We start from the raw sequence: 19,482 nt of genomic DNA on the forward strand, positions 1-19,482 counted from the left end.
GTAAAATTTATGCATACTGCAATAAAAGTAAATGTAAAAAATACACTGCTAATACTAATATAGACTTTTTTATGTTTTAGGTACTGTTCTAAGTGCTTTCATAATACAAACACACTTACTTATTATATAAATAATACACAGCATAAAGCTTGGCACATAGAAATTGCTTAATAAATCATAGTTAATAAAAAAAATAATAATAATAATAATAACAATTACTGCTTGTTAATGATGGCAATCTCCATTTTGAAAATCTGAGACTGAGGCCTGGGGAGTTTAAAGGACTTGCTCAAGATCATTCAGCGTGAAATTTATGGTTCAAGGTCTCCATTTGGCTGCTAGATTCCCAAACCCTCTGTTTCCTACTTTTCTGCTTACCATGAATTATTGAATTTTCATCAAGCAACTAACAATGATGGAAAAGATAGAAAGAAATACATCATTTGAAGTGAATAGTGGTTAATAATCAAGATTTTTGGTGCAAGAGAAAATTATAAAATCAGAGGATCTGTACACAAACGCTCAATATCACTATCATCGGGGAAATGCAAATGAAAACTACAGTGAGATGCCAGTATCTAACCACTAGACTGACTAAAGCAAAAAAGGGTGATAACATCAAGTATTGACAAGCTTGTGGAGTAATTAGAACTTTCATTGGTGGTGGGAATGCAAAATAGTTCAACTACTTCTTAGATATAGTTTGTCAGTATCTAATAAAGTCAAACACACATGTATCATATTTTCCTGAATCCCACTCTTAGGTTTTTATTCAAGAGAGATAAAAACAAATGTCCACATAAAGACTTGTACTGAAAGGTTTATAGCAGCTTTATTCATAACAGCTAAAAGTTGAAAACAACCCAAATCCCCATCAACTGGTGAGAGGATAAACAGATGTGGTATATCCATATGCTGTAACACTAATTCAGCAACAAAAATGGGTGCAATATTAATACATGCAAAAATATGGATGTATCTAAAATATGTTAAGAAGGAAAGCATGAAAAACTATATGTCATGTGATTCCACTTACATAAAGTTCTAGAAAAGGCAAAACTGAATTGACAAAAAGCAGATCAGTAGTTGTTGAGAGTTGTAGGAAAAGAGATCAACTGTAAAGAAGCATGAGGGAATATTTTAGGGTGTTGGATATTTCACACTTGTGTCCCCAGAAGAGTTTCTTTTATTGTATGTGAATTGTGTATCCATAAGGTTATTAAGAAATCAAATAAGTTAGCCAAAATTCCAATAATGTTAACTTACATTGGAAATGTCACTATAAACTTAAGGTTTTTAAAGAATTCAAATGTATTCATTCTGTCCAATGAAAAGGCCTAGAACCAATGACAATCTAGAACAAAGAGCATTCCTATCACCCAAAATTTATCTCTAAATATCATTCCCTCACCTTGGTATTTTGGAGAATTAGAGGTCTCTATAAAAGTAGCCAATTCCAGGTCACAGGCTGGGAATGTAGAAGATGCACTTGGGACACTTTCTTAACTAGAAAATATTTACGCTATCAAAAAAGTAAAGGAGTCTGTGAAAAAGCATAAAATTTAGTATGGGCTTCCTCTGGCCCAAAAAGAAATAATTTGAGCATCAAAATTAATATTGACTGTAATTGATTGAAGCACAGATAAGGCTCTGCCCTCATGGAGCATATCATCTGGTAGGGAATATCTCCACATCTGCTCAGCACCATGAAGAAAAGAACAACATACTATGAAATCACAAGAAGCAGTCTTGGGAAAGAACTCAATAGAACTTAGAGAAATGAAAAATGTAATCAAATTAAAATCTCAGTGAGCAGACTAAATATTGCATTAGACACAGCTGAAGAGAGAATTAGTGAGCTAGTAGATCCGAGTTAATTACCCAGAATGTAAACATAGACACAGAAATGGAAAACAGGTTAAGAAACATGGAGGATAAAAGAGAGTTCAACATCTAATAAAAGTTCCAGAAGATGAAAATAGAATGAAGAAAGAGACAATATGTAAAGCAATTTTGAATAAGAATTTTCCAGAATTTATCAAAGACAGAAGTCTTCAGGTGCAGGAAGCCTAAATATCTCAAAAAGGAGGGATGCCTGGGTGGCTCAGTGGTTGAGTGTCTGCCTTTAGCTCGGGCCGCGATCCCGGAGTCCCAGGATCGAGTCCCGCATCCAGCCCCCTGCATGGAGCCTGTTTCTCCCTCTGCCTGTGTCTCTGCCTCTCTCTATCTTTGTCTCTCGTGAATAAATAAATAAAATCTTAAAAAAAAAATCTCAAAAAGGATAAACAAAACTGAATGTATGCATAAACATTGAAGTGAAACTGAAGAACCCTAAAAATAAAGATAACATCTTAAAATTAACAGAATAAAGAGATTAACCGCAGAGGGTAATAATTAGAATAACTCTAGACTTATCAACAGCCACAGTAGAAGTTGGTGGACCGTGGTATTATAATGTGAAGGTGCCTAGAGAAAATAAATATCTATTAAGATTTTATTCAGAGGTAAACCAGCATTCAAGAATAAGGTCAAGATTGGGGCACCTGGGTGGTGCAGTCATTTAAGCATCAAACTCTTGGTTTGGCTCAGGTCATGATCTCAGGGTTGAGGCTGAGTCCTGTTGATATAGGTTCTGTGCTCAGCGCAGAGTCTGCTTGGGTTTCTCTCTCCTCCCTCTGTCCTGCTGCCATGCTCTCCTTCTCTTAAATAAATTAATTAATTTTTTAAAAAGTTAACATATATGGAGAGGGGGGTGACTGGAGATAAAGATTTGTCATTGTTTTATATGAAGGAGGGTAAAGATATTCTTTAACTTTAGACATTGTTGGGTCAAATATTTGTATTAAAATTTTGATAATAGCTCTAAGAATAGAAACAGAGTATAATTTTAAAACAATTAGAGGAAAAAGGCATAAAAATAATCTATTAGAAGATAACAGAGGAGAAAACAAAAGGATTAACAAAGCAGTAAATATAGGAAGCCCCCCAAAAGATGTTAGAAATTAATTCAGGCATATCAGAATTCACCAAGATGTAATGGACTAAACATATCAGTTAAAGGTAGAAATTATCAGATGGGATTGAAAAAAATATGGTCATATGCTTTTTAGAAGAGATGTTTTTAAACATAAGGGGAGGGTGCCTGGTGGCTTAGTCGGTTAGGCATCGCCTTCAGCTTAGGTCATGATCCCAGGGTCCTGGGATTGAACCCGGTGTCAGGTTCTCCGTTCGGCAGGCAGCGAGTCTGCCTCTCCCCCTCTGATCTGTCTCACTCTCTCTCAAATAAATGAATAAAATCTTTTTTTTAAAAAAGAAATAAAACATAAGGACGCAGGTGAGGCATGTACAGAATTTGCTACAGTTTCCCTTTGCACTGCTAGGATCCAATCTGTCACTACATTACGGGCACTCTGTTCTGTCACTGATTCTCTTTAAAAAAAAAGATTTACAACAGGAGGATTAGTGGGACAAACTACAGCGCTCACTACTATAGTTGATTCTGAGGCTGTAATTATAATTTATCATCTTCCAACCATTCAGGATTTCCCATTTGCTCAGCCTCATTCAGAACGTCTGCTGGTCTAGATTGCTTGCCCTGGGGGATGACCCAGACTTTCAACCCTAAATTGAAATTAGGGTTGACAGTATAATACCTTCAACCCTAGTTACCTTGTTCTTGTAAGGCCACTACTGCCAACTGTTTTGTTTTGTTTTGTTATCACCTGTCATGGAGGCACCAAATTCCAGACAAACTCCTTCCTGCCCCCATTATATAGCCACACTTCTGTTTCCTTATGATAATCAGGGTTAGTTATTCCTGCTAGTATAAATCCCTTTTTTTTTTTTTTTGCCTGGAGGTCCAAAAATGAAAGATACAAAGGAACCAAAATACAATCATAGCTTTAGGGTTAACTGGAGCACTTATGGTACCCTTTAATAAAAACATTTCATCCCTGAACCTCAGAATCCCTAATGATGAGACTGAATTTATGGGGAAGGCTGAAGTACAGAATTCCCAAGTGGGTTATAGCATTGGTGGCAAAGGAGCCAATCTTACTTTAAGCTCTGGCTCCTGGGCCCATGTATGTTGACTTGTGGGACACAGTACCCTATAGAAATTTGAGATTGTTATTCCAGAGTGGTCGTAGGTAGAGCAGCCATGGTAAGAGAGAGCCCATGACATTGAACCATGCACAGCATCCCTCTTTGCCACTCTGACAAGATAATTCATGGGCCTATTGTGTAATTCCTGGGATGGCCAAAGATAGTTTGACTACACCCATTAGATGAGTTATTCTATTGACCTGGTTGTTCAGTGGATCTCTGAGGAGTATTACATGTGACACAAATACTTTCGCACTTCATGACCACTCCCATAAGTTGATCTAAATGCCTCTTCTTCAAGCCTCTTTGTTTCAGATCTTCCAGTTTTCTTTCCTCCAGGCCCCTGACTATCCATACAAACCTTTTCCCACTTCCCAGGAGTCTATATATAGCCTTATCTCTCCCTACCCCACAAAATTGATGACTACATATACTATTTGAAGCTCTCCCCAATAAGTGGGTTTCTTCTCACTCCCATGTCTTGGACTCACCTGGGTTACAATGAAGAAGTCCATTTTCTACTTGTACAAACATTTTGAGTCTACACGTCTACGAATCAGGCCCAGGCTTTTCTCCTTTGTATCAGCTGCTTGTTGTAAACCTCCTAAGAAGCCATAGGTGAAAAAAAAAAAAAGAAGCCATAGGTGAAACTGATGGAAACACTACAATGCAACAGATATAGGAGACATTGATTTTGGGCCCCTGATTTGTGCCTTCTGGACCTTCTCAAGCTCAATGCAAAATGTACCATTTACAGTATTGTATGATAGAATTGTTTGGATCTGATAATAGCTGGCTCTTGATAAGCATCTCTGGTTGCAGGTCATCTAATGTTCTAGGTCAGGTGTTCAGTAGCAATCCAAGAGCTTGTCTTTGAATGGTAAATACTTCTCTGCTGCAGAAATGTGAACAGCATTACTCCAGAATTCTAGAAGTCTACGCTGAAACTCTTATTTGAGGGCTTGTCAGAGATTCCAGGTGGTCTCCTATCTACCATGGCTACCTCTAACACCATTGAGTTTATTGCACAGTTTTTACAACCAACCAAACCAGCGGCAGAGCCCTCTTAAAATGTGGTCTTCTAAGTCACCCGATCAATGGATGAAAACACTAAAACTAAATGTATCAAAAATCCAAAGGACCTGCAAGGGGCTATATCCTTTTCTTAGTTATGGGAGATAAAAGGTGCAATAACTTAGCCTTCACTTTGAGGTGATGGAATGTCCTAGAATGCCCTATGCCATCAGACTACTAAAAGTTGTTGCTGATATGGCAGGCCCCTTAATCTTTGTAGGATTAACCTCCTACTCTCTGGTACACTTGTTTCTTTCCAAGGTAGATAGAGTACTTCTGCTCCCGAGATCTGATTACCGTCTTTAGTATAATGATGTTCTGTGGAAATGTCAGAATGACCAATGTTCCTTAGATTACGCTGAGACAGAAAGGAGGATAATCATAGCTCTGGGGCAAGATGATCAATGTATTTTGCTGTTCACCTGAGGTGAATGTGAAATGAGAACTCGGAACTCCTTTTGATCTTCCTTTTCAATGGCTGTTGAAAAGAATACATTTGCTGCATCAATAGCTCTATACCAAGTGTTGATTGATTCTAGTGAGATACCATAGGTGGCATAACTGCTGTGGCTGGATCTGCCACTTGGTTAAGTTTCTGGTGGCCCACTATTGTCCACCATGATTTTTTTTTTTTTTTTTGCAGGGAATATAGTGGTAAATTAGAGAGGAACATTGTAAAAATCACCATCCCTGCATTCTTTAATTCATTGATGCTGGCACTAATTTCTGTCATCCTACTCATGCACTACTTCTAATTCCTTCTCCTGTCCTGCATGGGGGAAGTTTCAGGAGCTCTCACTAGACCTTTTCCCATAGGATGGATTCCATGTAAGATGGCCTTGGGCCAAAACTCCTTGTATCATCTGACCTTCATATAACCTCAATCCGACAAAGGAGTCCTGATTGCATGTTGAGATTTCTGGTAAGAAGGTCAGGTGTGTGATTCAATAGCCCTCAAGAGTTGGATGTTCCCTTTTCTTCAGTATGTTAATAGTCTGGTAACTGGTTATAGGTTTTTTTAAAAAATTTTTATTTATTTATGATAGTCACACACACACACACACACAGAGAGAGAGAGAGAGAGAGAGAGAGAGAGAGGCAGAAGGAGAAGCAGGCTCCATGCACCAGGACCCCGACGTGGGATTCGATCCCCGGTCTCCAGGATCACGCCCTGGGCCAAAGGCAGGCGCCAAACTGCTGCGCCACCCAGGGATCCCTGGTTATAGGTTTTTTTTGGAGTAGATGATAATATATATTGTATATACTTGTTGTGGGGTTTCTTGGTGCTTCCTCAAGGGGACCTGGCTTCTCCTTCAATTACTGGACTCTGGGTCTGAGAATTGGCTCAAGTCTAGAAACTAGGCAAGGGATCATGATTTTCCATTGTGGGAACTGGTTATCTGTTTTCTGCTTCCATGCTCTTGATACATTTTTGGTTTATAAGTCAACACTCTCGATGGCTGCCCGTCATCTGGAAGTAGCCATTACCACATGGCACTGTGGGTCAGGATCTCTGATTACCATTCCAGTTTTGTTGTTCATTCACCCGCCTTGCTTCTGATGTTTAAGTGCCACTACATGACCTCTGATAGTTCAGTATTCCTTCTTCAATTGACACCAGTGGGCCCAGTTCCATACCTGCATCTTTACCATTACTTGGCTTATAGAGGAAAGTCAACCCTGAGGTTTTTTGTTTTTTGTTTTTTTATAATGCATTCCTTGTAATTCCCTAGTGCATGGTGAAGTGAGTGTTCTCTAGCCCTCTTATAGAACTTAGTTGGTGGCTGTCTGGTCTTGCATCCTAAATCCATTCCAGCATGCCCACTTCTCTGAACTTTCTGACCTCTTCCATACTACTCTGCCAAGGCAGTTACGGTATTTCTATCTCATTTACTGTAGGCTACTGTCATCTCCAAGCTTCAAGGAACCACTCTAGCAATGTGTTAAGACTGACTTTGAACGTCCTTGCATTCAAGGATGTGAAATATTGAGTGAAGGAACACCTATTTTGATAAACTACTTCCTATTGAGCCTTATATTCTTTCCCCACCCTATTCTTGGCCCAGCACCCTCAGGATACATTCCTATATATAATCTTGTTCCTCCTGGCATGTAGTAGTTAGTTCCTGTACCTCTGGTGATGAATAATCTGCTATTTCCCATGTAAGGGACAGTACATCCCCCATACTAATCAAGTAATCAAACCATACTGAGATCAGACCATAGATGTTGGCCTACATGTCCTGGGTGGTGGAGTGGGTGGGGGAGGCAAGAGGGCAACTATTGCTTTGAAAGACATTTTCCTTGGGGAGGACTTTGAATGGTCTTCTGGCAATGGGTGGCTACTCCTCTCTATGAGGATAAGGGGAGGCATTTGTGCCAAACGACGGGGCTCAGGAAGATATGTTCTCAAGTTTGAATCCCACGTCCCAGGGTCCCACTTCTGTTCTACTAGGACTGTGAGTTTAGCCCAGGACTTACTGGAGCTGTGAATTCAGTCTCTTTTGTAACTTAGTCACGGTTACAATCAAATCTTGGGCTGATTTTCAGCACAGTTTGCCGTCCTGCTGCACGAGATGAATGTCTCTTTAAATTTTTTTTTTTAATTTTATTTATTTATGATAGTCACACAGAGAGAGAGAGAGGCAGAGACACAGGCAGAGGGAGAAGCAGGCTCCATGCACCGGGAGCCCGACGTGGGATTCGATCCCGGGTCTCCAGGATCGCGCCCTGGGCCAAAGGCAGGCGCCAAACCGCTGCGCCACCCAGGGATCCCCTGAATGTCTCTTTAAATTGTGCCATGGAGACCTTCTAGTTTTCACAATGTGTCCTGGGTCAATGGTGGACTTAACAGCCTGACAGATCCTCTTTCTTCAAGGTAGCACAACCTAATCAACTCTATAATCCTTATAATTATCGTTGTTTCCCTTGCTTTTAAGAGCTGGACCTATTCCATGGTTGTTGGTTCCTTTTCCACTTCTATATCTGCCCAGTTCATCATAGGCCAGAGTCATTAACTGTGCTGCTATGAAAGCATCCCACTTCCCAGAAGAAATGGGATTCTTTTTGCCATCTAGCTGCTAGTAATTTAATTCTAGAATTCCTTCCTGAGGTCTGCTTTCCAGGGGTCATTTCTGTCACCACCTGCTTAGTTTGGGTTTCCCCAAGAGTAGATCTTGAGACAAGAATTTGGGTGTAAGCAGTTAACTTAGGAGATGAGAGAGTGCAGAAATGAGATAGGAAATGGAGAAAAACTAATAAAAGATATGCTAATGAGTGGGTTACCTTTGGCACCACTTAAAGCTCAACCCAGCTGGGGACCCTTTGAGAGGCAGTGATGCACATTCCTTGGAAGTGCCCCACAGTGGGCTAGAAGTGGAAGGTTTTATCCACTGACTCCCAACCCTTCTTGGGAGAGGGTTGCTCTAGGGCATTAACTCTTCTGCCTTTCTGGTCTGCCCTTGATGTGATTCTTTCCAATACCAGAGAAAGTTCTCAGGCAGAGAGACATAAGAAACTATTGGCATGCCTGGAAACCATCCAGGTGACCTCTTTTGACCACAGCAACCTCTTCATGGCGTCTCCCAAGGCTCTAAGCCAACCGTACCATTGCATGGTTTCAAATCCTGCAGTGACTCCCTACCATTCATTCTCAGGATAAAGTAGCTGCTGTTCCCTGAGGGCCAATGAAATGCCAGATGTTGTATAAATGGCAGATCTGCTCCTACATTAATACATTTTATCTTTACAAGAGCCTCAACATTTTCATTCCAATGAGGAGAAAACTGAGTGTCAATGAGGTGTGAATGCCCCAAACTAGCCCAGATACTCCTTCATATTCTAGCCCCTGCCTGCTCCTCCTCCATTCTGAGCCCTCTCCTTTGTCCCACCCACACCCAGTCCGTTGCGGTTCCCCAAGCTGACCCATCTTCATACCTCCCTCCCTTTCTACATGCAATTTCTTTTGTCTAGAATGCTCTTTCCTTTCCAGATCTTGCAAATGCCTTCCTGTACCTCAAGACTCAGCTCAAGCAACACCTCCTCCAGGGAGTCCTCCTGGCCCTGCCAGGCTGAATTAGCCCCTTCTTGGTGCTGCCACAGTCTTTGTGTTCCTGTGGGAACATTGACTTCTTGGTGTTCCATTGGCCTGTTGACATGTTTGCACCTCTGCCAAGAGAGCCTGAAGAAATGGTCAGTGGGTATTTGCCAGGTGAATGAAAGATCAGCCCACTCATTTTAGTTCTCATTCTTTGCTAGCTTGTGCTGTTTCCCCACCTTTTTACATTCCTGAGTATTCCCGGGGCCAAGCTTCTAGGAGGGGCAGAAGTCTATTTCCTTAAAAGTCAGTCTTCCCTGGACTGGAAGCTCCAGGATGGCAGGAGACACAGTGGATCCTTTCATCACTGTATTCCAGCACCTAACCCAGGCCAGGCCTAGAGTGGAGCAAGATGACATACTCCTGAATAAAGGACGAATAATAAACATTCTTTATGATGTACTCATTCACTGTGCTCTGTGCTGTGGCTGGAGAGATGAGTAGGGCAAACAGGCCATGTCTCTGTCCTCAAACCTAGGTTCCTCCAGAAGCAAGTCCTGAGATAAGTGCTCTTGTGCAAATACCTTATACCTTATCTGACAGGTGATCCCAGAAAGGTGATCCCCAGGAGGGAGGAGAAGTGAGAGAGGCCACCTAAGGGTGACACTGAACCTGTTACCACAGTGAGCAGCTGCAGTGTCATTGCACAGAGACACTCTGGAAATTCCAGTGGAGAACATGTGGGTGTTCATATCCCAACTTCTGTTGGTCAGTGGTTGAAGGCTAGCATGTGCGTGTGTGTGTGGGGGGGGGGGGTGAGGGGAGTGAGGGTGAGACCGCGGGGCCCGAAGCTCTAGTAGCCAGAGGAGGCCCTTAGGTAAAGCAGCGCATGTGCTGGCAGTTGGAAGGTGGGCAGGAATGGTAGGAGAAAGGGCAGTGAGTGGGGTACGGAGAGTGACTGCTGTACCCAGAGCATATGGTCGCATAAACATGTCATTACTGTATAGGCAGGCCCCAGATGAAAATCCTGCCCGGGACCAGGTAGGCGATGTGAATGAGAGACGTGCTGGGGCTGGGAGCTGTTGCCTCTCTAAAAGTTGCATACACGTGCCACTTTGCTTCTTCCTCTGGCAGCAAGTCACCACTGGTTTTAAGGAAGATGAGTGTGCAGGCTCTCTGTAGTCCTGGCCTGCTCTGCGGTTGTCAGACGCCTTCAGAAGGGCCTGTGGCAGGGTTCCCCGCTTCTCAGCCCTGGCTGCTCATCATCATGTGGGGGCCTGGGGTGCAGGGTGATGTGGGGTCACATCTGGTTTTCTTTTTTTTTTTCTTTTTACATCTGGTTTTCTTAAAAGTGGTAAAGCACATATCTGTGTGAGCTCTCCTGATTTTAAATATACTGTGTTACATAGTATCCTCCCCAAACTCACGTTCATCTAGAACCTCAGAATGTGATCTTATTTGGAAATACGGGAGGAAGCAAAGCCTGTTGGTGCAGGGAGGTGGGGGTGGAGGTGAGGGGTGGGGGGCAAGGCTAAATGCTGGTGGAAGGGGCCAGGAGGCTGAGGAGCTGGGGTGTGGCTTTGGGCAGGAGGAACAGAAGGGGGGGCAAGGATGCTGTAGAGGATGCTGGCACCTGGTGAAGGGGAAGTGGGGGTCACAGCTGACTGTGATGCAGGGTCTGGGGTCACCTGCTGGAAGTGAGGCAAGAGGTGAGGGTGGTGCGAACTGGGGCATGTTCACTCTTAGTGGGCACAGCTGGGCAGGGCCTGACCAGGAGGCCCCAAAGCTCACTTCCCTACAAAGACCTCATCATCCCACCCGTGTACACCCACCTGCCTCTTGAGATGCTTGCTTGCGGGTGGGAGGGGCCTTGTGCCCCAGTTAGTGTTGGCTGAAAGACCAACCCGTACCCGGGTGCGTGTCTGCGTCCGACTGTACAAAGCCTGACCGGAGATCTGGTTTAAGTCTCCTTTCCCCGGTATTTGCTGTGTTGGAGGCACTGGGGCGCACATCCTTTCTTTTACTCTGAAATAATTCTGAGCACATTATCATTCCTCTTTCAGAAACAGTAACAGAGTCCTTGCTGGGACTGCCCTGCGCCGGCACCTCACCGCACCCGCCGCCCCTCCTGTCAGGGAAGAGCGGATTGGGATTGCCGGTCACCCCATTTTGCAGATGAAGGGGGCGGGGGGGGGGGGAAGTTGCTTGAGAGCAAACGCGGTGCTGACGCGGGGCCTGCCCTCGGGCTGCGCTCAGCGGGAAACGGGGGACCGGGTTTGGGCAGCTGGGGCTGAGCAGGCACTTTGCGTCCCCGCCGAGGTGGCAGGGCGGGGAGAGGAAGGGACCGGACGGATTCTGGATCGCGACGCTGCCTTCGCCGCCCGGGCCCGCGCTCAGCCCCGCAGCCCCCCCGAGCCCGTGCCCCCGGGTCTCCGCACCCCGCTGCGCCAAGCGCTTGGCCGCCCCCCCGTGACCGCCCCCGGGAGGCTGGTGGGCACACGAGGCACAGGGCGCCCCACGCCGCAGCCCTGCCCGCTCCGGCCCGAGCCGTGCCCGTGCTGCCCACCTCACCGCCCGGGCCGCAGTGGGTGCCCTCGATCTCGGGGGTGTGGGCGGCCGCCCCGCGCCTGTGCCTCCCTCCCCGCGCGGCTCCGGGCCGCCCGCCCCGCCTCCGCTCGCTCCGCGCAGGTTCCCCGCGCCCTGGGGGCTCCCGGCTGCCGGGCCCCGCCCATCTGCGCCCGCCCCTCCCCCCCGGCGCCCTGGCCCTCGCCGTTCTCTCCGCCTGTCCTCTGCTGCCCCCGCGCGGCCCCAGGTCGGCGCTGCTCCGCGGGGGCGCGGCGGGCGCGGGCGCGGGCGCGGGGGGCTCCCAGCCGCGGACTTGGCTCCGCCCGCGTCTACGCTGACCTCGGCCCGCGCGCGCCGCCGCCCCTGCAGGCTGGCGACCTGGGCGGCGCGGCCTCGCTGCCTCCCGCACGCCGGGCCCCGGGCCCCGCGCCCCGGCCCCGCACCCCGCGCCCCCGCGCCCCGCAACCCGGGCCCCGCCCCGCGCCCCGCGCCCCGCGCCCTCCCGCTCTGATCCGCGCGCCGCGGGGCCCGAAGCTTAAGGACGCGCCCGCCGAGCGGCGTCTGCGCCCCCGCGTCGGTGTCGGTGTCGGTGTCGGTGTCGGTGTCGGTGTCGGTGCCCCCCTCCCCGCCCCGGCCCTCCTCGGGAATCCATGAGCATCCCCCCCCCCCCCCCGCCGTGGACGTGGCTGCGCGACGTTTAACTCGTTCGCGTGCTTGAGCGTATTGTGCAATTGCGCCGGGAATCCGTGGTGGCTGCGGAGAGGCGAGAGCCGGCAACAAAGGACTTCCCGTTAGAGACAGGTTTCTTCCCCAAAACGCCACTAAAGTGACAGCGGGAGGTGTTATCAAAATATTTAAAGCCACAGGGACAGAGAACAGGAGAGGAGATGGCGGCAGCGTTTGGAGGCTGGGAGTAGAGCACCGACGTCGGGGGCACGGACCGGGAAGCGGCGTCTTGACCCCAGCGGGTCTACACCCGCAGCCGGATTTGCCGCGGGAGCCCCGAAAGGCCAGGCCCTTCCAGGAGCAGGTGGGGCTGAAAACCCTGAGCGGCTAGACTCCCCGGCTTCCTCCCCACCAGGCAGAGGACTAGAGGGTTATTCTTTGGAGGGGCTGCCTCGGGGCGCGGCGCCCACGGCGGGAAGGCCGGGTCCAGCGTCCCCAGCACGACACTCCTTTCCCCGCCCGCTCAGCTCCTGGCACCTGGCAACCCGGCAGACACCCCAGGCGGAGCTCGGAAGAGGGGCGCCGCCTAACGGGAGGGCCCAGCAGGGCCTCCCCCAGGCCGACGGTCAACAACCCACCTACTGCCCTCAGCTCCCGATCAGCTTTTTAATTTTTTCTCTTAATTGTTGGTTGCTGTTTTTTTTTTCTTTTTTGTTTTTTGGCCTAATTCAGACTTAGAAAAAAATTGCAAGAATTCTTGTTCTACGTTTCACCAAATTCCCCTAAAATTGATAACTTCGTCTTCGTCTTTGTCTTCTTCTTCTTCTTCATTATTATTATTATTATTATTATTATTGTTATTATTATTATTATTATTATTTTCCTGAACATCATGCCCCTTTGCCCCTGAATAATTCAGTGTGTGTTTCTCAATACTGAGGACATTCTTTTTATTTTTTATTTATTTATTTTTTTTATTTTTTTAATTTTTATTTATTTATGATAGTCACACAGAGAGAGAGAGAGAGAGGCAGAGACATAGGCAGAAGGAGAAGCAGGCTCCATGCACCGGGAGCCCGACGTGGGATTCGATCCCGGGTCTCCAGGATCGCGCCCTGGGCCAAAGGCAGGCGCCAAACCGCTGCGCCACCCAGGGATCCCGAGGACATTCTTTTTAACATTGAACTTAACAACATTGATTCAGGGCTATTATATCTACAGACCTTATTCAGATTTAGCCAACTGTGCCAATAATGTCCTTTAGAGCAGAAAATCTCAGATCATGTGTCACATTTAGTTGTCATGTCTCTTTAGGCTTCTTTAATCTGAAGCAGTTCCTCAGTCTTTCTTTGCCTTCATGATGTGGACGTTTTTTCAAGAGTAGAGGACAGGTATTTTGCAAAATGTCCCTCAGCATGTCTGATGTTCCCTCCTGCGTTAGGCACTGTTAGCAGGACGATCACGCAATGATGTTGTTAGTGCCCGTGTCCGGAGGCGCTGACCTCTGTTTATCCCATTGCCAGTGAGGTTAACATTGATCACCTGCTTAGCGAGGAGTCGCTGAGCATCTTCAAGTGTCAAGTTACTGTGTTTTCCTTTGTAATTAATTCGTATCTATCATCCACCAGTTCTCAAATCATTGATTATTCTTGACTGAATCAATTATCGTAATGTTAACTGGGGTTAATTCTTTTTTTCTTTAGAGAGAGCACATGCTCTCGAAGGGGGAAGAGGAGGGACTGGGAGAGAGAGAGAGAATCTTAAGTAGCTTCCACGCCCAGCAAGGAGCCCCACACCCAGCTGGATCTCACGACCCTGAGATCGAGACCTAAGCTGAAACCAAGAGTGGGACACTTAACTGACTGAGCCACTCACGTGCCCTTGACGGTTATTTTCTGACGCCATCGTTCCTTTTTATGTTTATTAGTTTATTTTCTAGTATAAGGAGAGCTTTTCCTTCTTGCCCTATGTTTATTTATAAACTTTATGAATGTGGTCTCCTGGATTTTATTTCAATCAGTTACTATATGTATGTATATTCTGAAATATTATGCTCAATATGTTATGCTGTGTGTGCATATTATGCTCAGTTCTAGATTTATCCACTGGGAGCCCCTTCCTGCTGGCTCTTGTGTCCATCATTATGTCATTCTTCGAGCACTTTCTGTCACAAAGAGATATTCTGGACTCATCTATTACTTCCTCTGCCCTAGTTTGGGAATCAGCCATTTCATTAAGGAGGCTTGTCTTCTTTTTAGTAATGCCTCACATAGACACAGGAAAGGACCATCAGACAGCCAAGGAGGGCATCTAGTAGAAAAGACAGAGACAAAACAAAATAAAATAAAATAAATGAACAGATAAAAGCCATGTGGCAGAAACAGAGACCAGATAGGGAGGTAAAAATTTTTAAAAAATCCAGCATGCTATCATGAACATTTTCAGAGAATCAAGAGAAGCTATTGAACCCACTAAAGAACAAGATACCATAAGAAGAATTATCAGGAAAGAAAAAAACTGCTGGGTGTTGAATATCTGAGTCCATAAATGAAAAAAAAATCGATTGAGAGGTTATGAGGCAAAGCTGAAGAGATATTTTGAAAGGTGGGGCAGAGACAGAGATGGAAAGTGTAGGAGCAAAAATAAGACAAACCAAGCCTCCAAATTCTAAAAGGTGAGGGTCCCAGAAAAAGGCCCATAGTGGTGGTGAAGGGGAGGGTGTTGGTAGAGGTTGGCAACCCCAGTCTTTTTCTGTACTTTATTTTAAAAATATTTTATTTATTCATGAGAGACACACAGAGAGGTGGAGACATGGGCAGAGGGAGAAGCAGGCTCCCTGTGGGGAACCCAATGTGGGACTCGATCCCAGGACCCTGGGATCATGCCCTGAGCCGAAGGCAGATGCTCAACCGCTGAGCCAACCGGGCGCCCAAACCCCAGCCTTTTAGAATGAGGGATAGAGCTGTTACTTTGAATATTTGAAGGTTGCGGGCAGTGGTATGCTGGCAAATTTTTAACAACCAGCTCTCCAAAAATGTGTGCACATGTGTGCATCCATAAGTTCCTTACACATTTTACTGATATGAGTAACACAATTTGCAGTAATAACAAATGCAATATTTTTTATTATAAATTCTATCTAGTCAATTGATTCTCACAGAATACTGCACTGATTTTTGCCAAGCTCTTATATCTGTAATTAACTGATAGTTGTTGATTTAGCCACAATTTGTCAAGGAGTTGCGTTCCAATCTGCTTTTTGTCCCCATATAGATTAATTGCCATTAACTCTGATACATGTTCTTCTGTAAAGCTGTTTCTCAAACCTCATATAAGTTAGAGTCATTAAATTTAAACCTCTATCAACTTCAGTACTGCATATTTTGGAATCTTACATTTTTTTTATTTCAAGTTTTTATTTAAATTCCAGTTAGTTAATATATAGTGGAATATTGGTTTCAGGAGTAGAATTTAGTGATTCATCATTTACATGTGACACCCAGCGCTCATCATAACAAGTGTCTTCCTTAATCGCCCATTTAGTCCATCCCCCCTGCCCACCTCCCCTCCAACAACCCGTTTATTCTCTATAGTTAAGAATCTCTTTTTTGGTTTGCCTCTCTCCCTCCCCCACTATGTTCATCTGTTTTGTTTCTTTAATTCCACATATGAATAAATCATATGGTATTTGTCTTTCTCTGACTTACTTTGCTGAATGTAATACTTTCTACCTCCATCCACATTGTTGCAAATTGCAAGAGTTCATTCTTTTTTATGGTCAAATAATATTCCATTATATGTGTGTGTGTGTGTATAAATGGATGAAGAAAATGTAGTATACACACACACACACACACACACACACACACATACTACATTTTCTTCATCCATTTATCCGTAGATGGACATTTGGGCTCTTTCCATAATTTGGCTATTGTTGATAATGCTGCTATAAACACTGGCATGCATGTACCCCTTCAAATCAGTATCTTTTGGGTAAGTACCTAATAGTGCAATTGCTGGGTCATAGGGTAGTTCTATTTTCAACTCTTTGGGGCACCTCCGTACTGTTTTCCAGAGTGGCTGCCCCAGTTTGCGTGAAATGTCACTTCCTTGTCAATGATGTGAATGACTTTTTTTTTTAAAGATTTATTTATTTATTTATTCATGACAGAGAGAGAGAGAGAGAGAGAGAGAGGCAGGCATAGATACAGGCAGAGGGAGAAGCAGGCTCCAGGCAGAGAGACCAATGTGGAACTCGATCCCGGGTCTCCAGGATCACATCCCGGGCCGAAGGTGGCGCCAAACCGCTGGGCCACGGGGGCTGACCGTGAATGACTTTTTTGTGCATAGGATAATAATTTTCAGATGCTGGAAAAATATTTCCTCAATATTCTGTGTGATTTATGACATAACAGCTACAGATCTGACATGTTTATAAGCTGCATTATTAACATTTCCCCCTCACTTTCTTACGTCTAGGCCAGAGATTAGCAAACTCTTTTTGTAAAGGGCCAGATAGTAAGTATTTTAGGCTTTGTGAGCCTCATATGGTCTCTGTTGCATGTTCTTCAGTGTTAAGTCTTTTTAAAATAGTTTTGAAATGTAAAATCATTCTCAGGTCACCATACAAAAGCAGCATGTTGGCTGTGGTTTGTGGATTCCTGGTCTAGACAATTAACAAAACAGTAACTCAAGCCTGAATTTGTAGTGTTGCCGATTTCTGTGGTATAAATCCTCTCACTAAATTAATGGCTAATTTCAGGCTACTAATGTGAGATCCCTGAATACGTAGGGGAGTTGGGGAGTGACGTGCAGTCGCATGCCATTATGTAGTATTTGTGCTGTACAGATTCTGTAGATTTAAGTCACCCCGAGAGCATGGAGAGTAGCCGGATGTCATAACATAATTATGAAGTAATAGATTTTCAGTATGCATCACCTTATACATCACCTATACAGCTTATTTAATTGTAAATGGATATAATTTAATTTCTGATAAGGCAGTGTTTAAAACTGGGGAGCAGATGAGGAGAGTGGTGGGGTCCTCGTGTGGGTTTAGTCTCTCAAGGTCAGGACTCGTCTGTGACCTTTGTCATAGTACTTAGTCTTTGCGGGACTCCATCTGGGGTTAATTTGGGGGCTCAATGTATGGCCCGAGAAAAGTTGAGCGTCTCTCTTGGTGAAGCGGCCTGACCCCTGTCCTGCTGCAGCTTCAAACCCAGACCTCTCCATCTGGGAGTCTGGGGGCCATCTGGCCGGCCCCACGGCTGAGAAGAGGCTCAGAGTTGACGCGGACCCCACCCCTCCGCCCAGAGCCCCGCTTCTGTTCCCTCCTGTTATCTCCGCAGCTCCCACTAGAGGGCAGCAGAGACTCGGCTAAAAAGCAGAGCGTCCACAGACCCGTCACCCGGGACGCCCCCCTCTGAGGGAGGATTCCTGCCCTGCTTGCACCCCCGCCAGGGTTCCAGGCTCAGACCCCGGGCTCTGACCCCCGGGCCCTTGCTGCCCCGCGGCCCTGGCTCTGTCTCTGGCCAAATCACACGCTCTGGGAGGAGGGGTGGGGTTGGCTGCGTTCCCCGCGCCTGGCAGAGAGCCCCGCACCACGGGGTGCTTAGCCACCCACTGACCCCCGAGCCAGTCCTAGGGGGCGAGGCGGGGCCGCGGGCGGGAAGGGCCCGCTTCAGGCAGGAGGTAAAGCCCAGCTCCAGCGGGCTCTCCGAGTCACAACCTCTCTGAGCTCTTGATTCACAACTTTTTATTTTCGAAAGATTTTATGTATTTACTTGACAGAAAGAGCGCGCGTATGAGCGCGGGGAGTGGCAGGGGAGAGGGAGCAGCGGCTGCCCCCGGAGCCGGAGGGGTGCGGGGCTCCCTCCCAGGGCCCTGGGCTCACCACCTGGTGGAGGCAGACGCCCAAGCGCCGAGCCGCCAGGCACGCTGGGCCCGCATACAGCAGGTGCTTAATAACGGGCGCAAGCTGGCAAGGAATCCGATGCGGAGAAAGGGACGGGCGGAGCGGGGAGGGGGGCCGCCGGGGGCGCGGGGGGCGCGGGGCTTCCTCCCTCCCGGGTCCCGGCCGCGGGGAGCCCACGCAGGAAGCCTCTCAGCGCGGCCCCGCGGCTGCGGCGCTGAGCACGGGGTGCGGGCGCGGGCACACGCACGGACACGCGGGCGGGCACACGGACACAGGCGAGCACACGCACGGGCGGGCACACGGACATGCGGGGGCACACGCACGGACACACGTGGGCTCACACACATGGACACACGCACAGAGGGACACACATACATACGCACAGAGGCACACATGTACACACATACAACCACATACGTACACATGCGGGCACACACACGTACACACGGGCTCGCACACATGGACACACACAGGGACACACACATGCACAAAGGCACACGTACACACACAGAGGCACATATGTACAGACGTGAGGACACACGTACGCACGAGGGCTCGCACATGTACACACGCACAGAGGGACACACACACAAAGGCACACATGTACACACATGCACATACGTACACATGCGGGCACACACACATGTACACACACGGGCACACACGTACACACGTGGGCACACACGTACACACCCACAGAGGCAGATACGTGCACACGCGGACACACACATGCACACACGCACAGAGGCACACAACACATACTTAATTTGGAAATTACTTCAAGTCTGCAGAAGAGTCTCAAATTCTGTAGAAGGACCACGTCCTGCGTTGGAGCAGCACCTGCGGTCCCGGCCACATTGGCGTATCCCCCGGGACTGCTCCGACCCCTGAGGTGTTGCGTACACGCGGTCCCCTGTCCCCGCCGAGTGCTTCGGGGCAGCCTGTGCGGCCCGTCCTGCCGCTGCGGCCGCTCGGCCCCGGCCCGCTGCTCCCCGAGCTGCCCGCGCACCTGCCTCCGCCGCTGGGCCCGGCCTGTGCCCCGTCCTGGCACCGGGGGACCGCGTGAGCGCGGCCGAGCGGCGGGCCGGGCCTGGGGGGCGGGGGGGGGCAGCGCGGGGCC

The 19,482-nt window shown here is 47.2% G+C and overlaps 1 long non-coding RNA gene across 1 annotated transcript; it reads left to right on the forward strand.

The window, feature by feature from the left end:
- The first annotated feature begins 12,466 nt into the window (after positions 1-12,466).
- LOC140602128 (uncharacterized) lies at positions 12,467-16,147 on the forward strand. The gene is made up of 2 exons (XR_012005122.1): positions 12,467-12,809; positions 14,149-16,147. It is a non-coding gene; the product is annotated as an uncharacterized lncRNA (long non-coding RNA).
- Positions 16,148-19,482: the final 3,335 nt, after the last annotated feature.

This window comes from Canis lupus, chromosome 13, assembly GCF_048164855.1.
Source record: "Canis lupus baileyi chromosome 13, mCanLup2.hap1, whole genome shotgun sequence".
NCBI lineage: Eukaryota > Metazoa > Chordata > Mammalia > Carnivora > Canidae > Canis > Canis lupus.